Genomic DNA, 10210 nt, shown 5'->3' on the forward strand with positions numbered 1-10210 from the left:
TCAGAACAGTGTGGTACTTTTGCGTAGATAGATCAATATGTCATTTCTTGTGTCCTCCACAGGGAGGTCATGGTCAGAAGAGGGTCTGTCTTTCTCAAAGACACTTCAGCAGCACTCGTGCTTGTTAACATTGCTACCAGCTGAGGAGCATTTACCTTACTCCCTGTGCTCCAATGTTCATGTCATTAGTTGCTGTCTAAAGTACTTTGTGAATAACCTCTGTAAATAATAATAATAATAATAAAATACTGGGCTTTTCAAGTTTAACTCGACTACAATACAGGCAAAGGAACAGAGTGTGAAAATCCATCTTAACAGTCAGTAGAGTTAAAGTGCTACATTAATATGTATTTCTTTGCTGTCCAACACCTGTTTGGACACAGATGCTTTTTGAAAAGTATGGAGGTGGAGGTGGTTGACTTTCTCACAATAACTATGGCCTAGTCACATAGCACTAGATATGATTATATTTTCATGCATGTTTCTTGCAAGTAAGTGGAAGAAGTAAATGTTAGGTCAGTAAATGTTAATAAAGTTTCTGGAGACTAGACCATATGCCTTTTTAAGCCAAAAACCATACTGAAAAGGACTGACAACCCATGTCAGTGCTAATTTCTTAGGCTAGAGAATCAAGGGCCTCAGGAGCTGTCATGTAGTATGTTTCCAATCTAAATGCTGCTCTGCTCTGCTTGTCCCCCAGTGTTTGCAGATAACACCATCACTTAAATGTCATGTTACCTATGTTGCATTTACCTATGCTGAAATCTGGCCAAGCAGCATCGTGAAATTTGTTTAAAAGTGTTGAGATTTGGATTTCTACTCCACAGGCTCTCAGATGACAAATAACAACACAGAAAACAACACTGTTACATCACCGCAGTGTTCCTATACCCTATGCAATGTGGCCGAGCACCACTGAGATCTCAACAGCATAGAGGAATGTCGTAAATAACAGCTGTCTTCCCTCAGACCCTGGCCAAGTAGCATGTGTCCATAACTGCTGTTTTCACGTCCACAAACTGCATCTTCAATGAGCTGTCTGCACACCTCCAGTAGCCAGGCTTTAACTGCTGGTATCACAAATAAACAGAAACTTAATAGACAAGATACTTAACAGAGATACTTAGTAGACGTTTTGTTGTTTTTTAACTGGGGGATAATCTAATCGGAGCACCTCCCTGCACCTACATGACCAACCGACATACACACCATGTGCGCCTCCCAAAGGACATTCTGCCCATGCTACAATTGTCCTTTAACTGTGTGGAAAGAGATGAATAAATACACCTTTGCAGCAGCCTGAGTTTGTCCAAACGGGGTTTTCTCTTGTTTCCAACAATAGACTACAAAAACTGGGCACTTTTAAGTTACATGACCCACATCACCCCTTTGAATCTTTTTTCCATTCCTTGAAGGACACAATAAGCACTGTACACAATAAAAGACAACATATAGCTTAATACAGACAGTTAATACTGAAAAATACTAATCTCAGATAAAAATGTGAACATTATAGATATGCATATGCATCAGCTTGAGATGAAGAGCGAGGAAATCATTGAACCAATTACACTATTGCGTGATGAGGTGGGCAGATGGAGACAGCCAGGTTGGGAATTTAGTCAGGACACTGGGGAATCCCCTCGTCTTTGCAGTGGGATCTTTATGACTAGTCCTGACCTCGGTTCAACGTCTCATCTAGAAGACAGCATCTCCTACAGCACAGTATGCCCATCAGTGCACTGGGGCATTAGGGTTTATTAGGACCAGAAGTTCCCCTTACTGGCAAAAAAAACACCACTTCCAGCAGCAAATTGGTCTTTGCTACAAGGTCTCCCATCTGAAGCACTAGCCAAGCCCATACCTGCTTAGCTTCCGGCAGAGCCAGGGCTCTTGTTGGTATCACTGCTAGCAACTGAAAATAAACATGAATTATTTGCACACCTGAAATAACCAGTTAAGTGGGTGGAATCTGTGATTAAAATCCAAGTGGGTGTTCTCTGTTAAAAACTGAGCACAGTGCAAGATTCTGACTCCAATATTCACCATCACTACTGTCATTTAGCTGCTCTGGTCATAACTGACTCCATGGTGGCTCATAGTCATGCTTTTGCCATTTGTTTTCACATGCTCTTGCCTGGAGGTTGCCAGCCAAGATGTGGTTTTTCTGAAGCCAAGACTTCAGATAATGTTTCGAGGAGAATCATTTCACAGGAGGACCAACACTTTTAATGAACATCAAAGCTGATAAGCATTTGAGTCCCCGAATGGCCCTGATTCTGCTTATTTGGCTGAAGCCACAGTCACATTCTGCAGTGGAGACCACAAGTGTGTTGACTTGCTTGTAGCAGAGACTTTACTTCCTTTGGAGGCCTAATTATCTCACCCCTGGCCTTGACTGTGTCAGTGTATTACTTCATCCCTCTCTGTGTCTTGACACTATTGAAGAAAGTGCAATGCTCTAGGACTTCTACTTCAGCATATCTCAATCTGAACACCTTTGGCCCATTAAAAGGCTACAGGGTTTTGATATTGTCGAGGAACTGCTGATATTTGTCTTGCCATCAACTGCCAGTGGTATTATTGCAAAGTGAAGTCGTTTAGGAACCACAGCAACTCAGCCACCAGGTGGCAGACCACATAAAGTTACAGAGCGGGGTTGCCGAGCGCTGAGGAGCATAGTGCGTAAAAGTGGCCGACGCTCTGCTGACTCGGTAACTGTGGAGCTCCAAACTTCCTCTGGCATTAACATCAGCACAAAAACTATGAGCTGGGAGCTTCATGGCATGGGTTTCCATGGCCGAGCAGCTTTTATGCAAGCCTTATGTCACCAAGCACAATGCCAAGTGTCAGATAGAGCGGTGTAAAGCACACTGCCACTGGACCCTGGAGCGATGGAAACATGTTCAGTGGACCTATCATGCTTCTGTATGTGGTGGTCTGATGGATGAGTCTGGGTTTGGTGAATGGCAGGAGAACGTTCCCTACCTGACTGCATTGTGCCAACTGTAAAGTTTGGTGGAGGAGGGATAATGCTATGGGCTTGTTTTTCTCAGGTCAGCCTCGGCCCCCCAGTTCCAGTGAGGGGAAATCTTAATGCTTCAGCTTACCAAGACATATTGGACAATTCTCTGCTTCAACTTTGTGGGACCAGTTTGGGGAAGGCCCTTTTCTGTTCCAGCATGACTGTGCCCAAGTGCACAAAGCAGCTCCATAAAGGCATGGCTGGGTGAGTTTGGTGTGGAAGAACTTGACTGACCCACACAGAGTCCTGACCTGAACCAATACTTTTGGCCATATAGTGTATCTTGCAGGGAGAGGGAGAAATCAAATAGTTCTTCCAAAGTATCAAACATGAGACCTAGGCTGAGCACAGAGGTTGGACCACAGAGTCAATGGCATGAACCACAAAACATGACCCTTTCTGTAGAGCTTCGGCTTGGGTTCACAGATGCTTCTGAAAAGTGCTTGTATAGGGCACTGTACTGTTTCCAGACAGCTTTTACAGTTCTATAGCTGGACGCCCATCTTGTGCTTAAAAATTATCCTATGTTTTGAAAATACATGAAAGTGTCTCACAACATGTAGTCAACTCTCTGTGGTTTAGGGTTAGGGTTAGGGTTAGTTTATCAAAGAAAGACTGAAACTGATTGAGACATGCAGCCTTTAGAACAGCAGCTCCTTTGCTCATACAGTGCCGATGAAAATGCCAGGAAACTCTGTGTCCAATCCGATTGCCACACCTGACTTGCCTCCAAGTATGAGTTAGGCACCATCACATGCAAAACAAACAAGTTGTTCCTTTAAAATGTAATGTCTGTAAAGCCATGTTTGTTTTGAGTTATTGAGCAACTCTGCATTAATTCCCTCTGCAGTGGTGGCTGGTAGCTCTACAATATGCAAGAACAGCATCAGTGACTCATCGCTGTTGCATACACATACTCTGATACAGATTATTAGTACTGATGTTTGGCTGATGATGGTTCATTCATCAACAGGTTGGAAGTTTTTGAATTGCTTTCTAGAACACTTGCAATCACTTGCTTATTTATTTATGTTGCTATGTGCTGCCTGACATTTGCACAAGATTTTTCTGAATGTAAAGTCCTTCCAGTTTCCAATACATTCAGGCCTTGGATGTCAGTGTGTTCCTAGGTCAGTGTATGGCCCTCCGGATTTTTTGATTTTATAAACAGCTGTTAACACCCTGTCAGTGGTCAGAAACTGATCCCTAATCATCTCAGCAGTCGGGGTCAGGGTCAGCCCTTCACCCTCTCCATTGTTTTCTCAGCTGCTCTGTGAAAATCTGAGGTTCTGTGGAGATGTATTTTCTTACAGAGAGACTGTTGCACTTTTTGTTATCCCTGATGCAACCACCTCTGCCTTGATCCACTCCTTTGCAACATGTTTGTGTTTTCCAGCCATCACTGGTCTAGCAGCATTGACCTTTTCGCATGTTGAACAACCAAGTGCTTTGTCTTGATGCACAAGCCATGTATATAGCTCCTTCTTCTCCTTTGCTTTTCTGCCTAGCTTCTGGGATATGATCTTTTGCTTTGTCTTCCAGATCATTTTCAGAATACACCCGGCCTAAACTTCCTTATTCATCATCTTTTTCTGGCCTTGCTGCTGTTGAACTCCCCCCTCTCTCTCAACCTTGTTTAACTTCTCCTACTACCTTACTATTCATTCTCTGTGTCTGCATGCCTAGTTCAACTCAACTCCTAGATGAACTTTAACAAACCTGTGTCCTCCTTGACTACTTCTTCTGTAGAACTGCCTGCTCTCCCTCTTCCTCCTCCACCTCTTTCTTCTGGTCTTGCTGCTGCTGTCCGGCTTTGAAGCACAGGCTTGATCTGTGCATGTATATCAGCAACACAGATGCTACTGAATGATTATTATAAATATTAAAGAAATATTGTAGGAATACTACAGGCAGCAGTGAGTCTCTATGATCCTCTTGCTCTTCTGCGACTACATGTTGCCACTTGTCACTTTGATCATGAAAATGACACTACGTATTTAATATATAGGCCACAGTATAGTATAGAATGGAGTGGCAGTATTTAGTATAGAGAATATTATATACCCAGGACAAAACTGACAGAAGAGCAGGACTAAAAGAAAAAGGTGTAAATACAAATCTGTCTGCTACTTCAGCACCATGGCCAGCACCATGGATCTATCAATACACAGCACAGTGAGGCTGCTGATATTTCAGAGACATGTTCGTGGGGCCTTCTCGCACCCAACAACATGATAATGTACACTCAGTGGCCACTTCATTAGGTTCACCTGTGCAGTCCAATGGAGTTCAATGCAACAGCTCTGCCATAATGTGTAAATTTTATGTTTTTTGTTATTGAGGTTGTAGTTTGCAGTGATCTTGTACTGGATTATATTATATTTAGAGGTGTTTCTAGTTTTTTGTCCTCCCTATTTATATACATGAGGGGGACATAATATTAGAAACACCTCTAAATAAGATATGATCCAGTGCAACAGCACCACTAACTATGAGCTCAATGTCAGACACAGAATTGAATGAACACCTCTAAACACTACTCACAAAAAAAGGTTGTCACAACTGAGCCACACTCCGCAAGTCCAGGAGTTGATTATCTCTTATGTAGCCAGAAGGTATAGGTAGTTAAAATTATCTTCGTTTCATTGAATCATCCCACACTAGGCAACTCTGACATTTTTGGTGTGCTGTTTCTTTCATATTGCAATATTAAAGTGCAAAGAAAGACTACCTTGACTGTTCTCCCCTTTATTAAAGAATTCCATGACAGATATCTCAAATTTGTGGCTACTGTGAAGGAATTTTCTCTGGAGACAGTGTCAGTCCAAAGACAGAGAGCAGCTCAAAAGGACCTAAATGTGACCTACAGCTACAGAGAAAGTTCCTTTACAGCTAATACAGCGTCGTGAAACTCTGATGGGAGCAGAGGTGACTGGTGCAGGTGTGAATATGAATAATTCTTATTAATTATAGCTTGAGCAATTTTTAATAAAGCTTTAAAAACTGCAATTAAAGTTAAGTCTTTAGCCTACGGCTGTGGATGTCAGTGCCCCTCCTTTTTGATGTAAACTAATCAAAACTGTGTGGCTGGCCTACATTCACTGATGAAGGTTCTGTGTGATTTTTAAAAGCAGTATTCCCTTGGGAGTAAAAGTATATTTATTGCTTAAATATTTTTTCCAGTAAATTAACAGCTGAGAGGAGTTGCTGGCAGGTGTAGCTGTTTCAGTTTGGAGTGAGGCTGATGTGGTGAACCTGTATTTGTTGTTTATGGTTGTGTTAGGCCACTTCACTGCAGGAATAATTCAGAATCACCATAACAGCCATGTGAAACACTTTGAGCAGCTGTTTTGGTGTGAAAGTTTGAGTTTTGAAAAAAGAAGGTGTGGTTTTGTGTATGTAGCTTTAGAAAAGTGTGTTGTGTTTAGAGTTTTGGGAAAATGGAGGAAAGTTTTGTGAAATGTGTTTTAGCAATTTAAAAAAACTGTAAAAGCCCAAATCTTGGCAAAAATGTGGATTCAGTGTCATTTTCTGTCAGGTATCCACACTGTCATGCATTGATCAGGAGTGTATGTGTGTGTGTGTGTGTGTGTGTGTGTGTGTGTGTGTGTGCGTGCCAGGTATTACTCAGAAGTGGAAGTTACTAATTATATATACTTTCGTATACTGTAATTCAGTAGCTTTTTTTGTGTTTTTTATTGTCAGTAATTTGAATTTTACTTAAGTATGTTTTTCCTTGAGTATTCTACCTCATTACATTTAAATCCTATGCATTACACAGTGCAAACTGTCAATGAAAGATTGTGGAACGGTCAGCAAAGATGGGAGGAGGAATCTGGTTCTACTTTTCATCATTTCCAAATTTCCAATAAAAGCTGCATGGTGAAAAATTATACAGAAAATTATAGATGGACCACTTAGGCTCAACTGGCAAAAAATGTGGAGTAAGTGTGGAAAAGGGGAATAATACCCATGCGTTCGCCTGACGAGGAGAACCATGTAGACTCAACCAACATAGGTGCTTATTGTCAGTTGAGTTGTCACTTCAGTCAAACCTCAGCAATTTTTCGCAATGCACCCTTAAAAGATCTTGTTTGAACCTTGTACTCTTATCCTTTTATAACTGCATGGGAAAGATCATACTTGACAAAGATATTTGGAAAAAGTAACTCAGAAATTTTTACTCTGAGTACATCTTAAATGAGCTACTTTTTACTTTTATCTCAGTAGCAGAACTTCTACTGAAGTAAAATATCACCAAAGTAACAGTACTTCCACTTGAGCAGCAATTTGTAGTGCTGTTTCCACCACTATTTCTCTTGCTGAGGGGACTCACCTCCCTCATGGAGACAAAAAGCAAGCCCCCTTAATGAAAACCTCTAATGTTGGGATGAAGACTTGGTTTAAAGACACAATAGAGTTCTTGTGTTGCTGTTTAGAGCAAGTAAATAATTGGATGAACCACAATTTCCTTCTCTTAAATCAGGACAAAACGTAGATAATGTCTTTGGAACTAAAGAGAAGAGGACTGCTGTTAGTAAATACTTCGATTCACTGTCTCTAAAAACCAAAGACCAAGTCCGCAACCTTGGGGTACTGATAGACTCAGATCTGACCTTCAGTAGTCATATCAAATCAATCACCAAAACAGCTTTCTATCATCTTAAGAACATATCCAGAGTGAAGGGTGTCATGTCCCAAACAGACCAGGAGAAGCTCATCCACGCTTTCAGTAGACTCGACTACTGTAATGGTCCCCTGACTGGACTCCCCCAAAAGAGCATGAAACAGCTGCAGCTCATTCAAAACACTGCAGCTCGAGTTTTGACCAGAACAAAGCGATCAGAGCACATCACTCCAGTTCTACAGTCTTTACACTGGCTCCCATTCGGCTGTAGAATAGATTTCAAAGTTCTGCTACTGGTCTTCAAATCAGTGAATGGTTTAAGTCCAGAATACATCAATGACATGGTAATTGAATATAAGCCCAGTAGAGCTCTGACATCTATGGACTCAGGTCAGAGTTCACACTAAACATGGTGAGGCAGCATTTAGCTGTTATGCTTCACACAAATGGAACAAGCTACCAATAGAAGTGAAATCAGACCCAAGTGTGATTGTTTTTAAATCAAGGCTAAAAACATTTCTCTTCTCATGTGCTTATGGGTGAGCTCTTTCAAAGCATTTTAGTATTTTGTTATCGTTTTAAAGCAATTCATTATTTTTTACTGCACTACTATTTTATGCTCCATTGTAGTCTAGTTTTTTTCTGTCCTTCAGCCTTTCTATTTCTCTGCACTTTTTAAATCTATTTATTAACTATAATGATTTTAATTGTTATTTTCTTCTGGAATTGTTTTTTTTTATTGTATGGATTTTCTTATTTTTCTTTTAAATGTTTGTTTCTTTTCAACTGTTTGTTTTCACTTTTCTTGTTTTTTATGGAAAGCACATTGAGCTGCTCCGTGTATGAAATGGGCTATAGAAATAAAATTGCCTTGCCTTGCCTTGCCTAAAGTTAAAGTAACTTCAGGGTTATGTTAAGGTTCGATAAGGGTTAGGGTTAGGCAAGTAGTGGTTGTGGGTCAGGTGAGGATAAGTCACAAAGAAATGAATATAAGCCAGTGTAATACCCTCTTAAGTGATGATGTGTGCGTGTGTGTGCGTGTGTGTGTGTGTGTGTGTGTGTGTGTGTGTGTGTGTGTGTGTGTGTGTGTGAAATCACGAGTCGAAGCCTTTGATTCCAGAGTTACAGTATATTAAGGCAAGTCCATTACAATTCCATTCAAACAGGTACATGGCACTTTCTATGGAGCAGGGAAGTGCCTACATCACACTGGTCTTGGAAGTGAATGTCCCCATCATGTCGACATTTATGTCTTTTGAAACTTGCTCTTAAACAGATTTGCTTCTTGCCACTGACCCCTAGATTATATGTTATAATGCAATCTTAAGGTAAACACTATTTTTATGCTCACATTTTATATTGTTACACCTACACTAACACAATCTAAAGACTAAATATCCAATCAACCAGACTCCCATTCCCCAACCCCCTCTAACATGGGCCTATTCACCTTCTAATCACAGTGTCCCTTAGTATAGCCTCTGTTTTTACAGATGACATGAGAAGTTCTCTGAATCTGTAGAGGTCAGGAGGAATTTAGTTGTTTTGAGCATCACATATCAGATCACCCACTTGGTCAGATGTCCAACGAGTGACCCTCATGGTGCACAAAAGAATTTAAATGAAAAAAGGACTACAAATTGTAAAAGCCACTGAAACATTGAAATTTAATGAGGCAAATCCAGAGCAATGCCACTGAAACATAACTCATCTTGATATTGAATATTGTTGAGCATATTTTCCTCATTGGACTTCACTTCCAAAATTGTCAGCTAACCAGCAATGACATAGCCACTTTCCTACCCTGAAGTCTTCACAAGTAGTAAGTAAGTGTAGAGGTAAGTTTATAGTAAGGTAGGACTCTATATAAGAGGTATATAATGTGATATAAAGTGTACATTTCAACTATTTACTTTGCATACAAAGATATTGCAGCAATATACAGGGCAAAGTTGCCGACATCACTTATTGATTGGTTGAAAACTTGTTAAAAAATGCAGGGTAGTATTCCAAAACATAAAAATCAGCTGGTGTAATGTTAACAGCATTATTGCCACATAACATATACACAGGACAACACTAATGTCATTTTAAATGATTCGTTCAAGGTACTAAAAGAGGAGCTAAATATTTAAAAAATAAAAACGAAAATTATACACTCACATTTCAACATTTCACATGATTTTCTTAAACAACAATATGACATCAGGAAAACAAATATAAAAATACCCCTTGAAAACACGGCAGTGAGCCCAGTTAGATAAGCTTAGTATTATTGCTTTCATGGTGTGTGTTTTTATATAGCTTTTTACTTAATTCTGCATAGGCCCATTGGTCATTATCCATATTGACTTGTCACAAGGCATCTGTGAAATGAGGTGAACTGATCAAGTTTAAAACCAGTGATGAGAACTATCATCCGAAAATGAATACAAAACTATTGCTGGCTTGTCTAGCTACAGCGCACAAGTTTACAGTGTGAAAGGTAGTGCTTGGTTTGTGTAATAAAGCAGTTCTGTCTCAAATGCGGCAGTTTTGTTGATCGGTTTTGCAAAACC

This window comes from Myripristis murdjan, chromosome 14 (assembly GCF_902150065.1).
Source record: "Myripristis murdjan chromosome 14, fMyrMur1.1, whole genome shotgun sequence".
NCBI classification, from domain to species: Eukaryota; Metazoa; Chordata; class Actinopteri; order Holocentriformes; family Holocentridae; genus Myripristis; species Myripristis murdjan.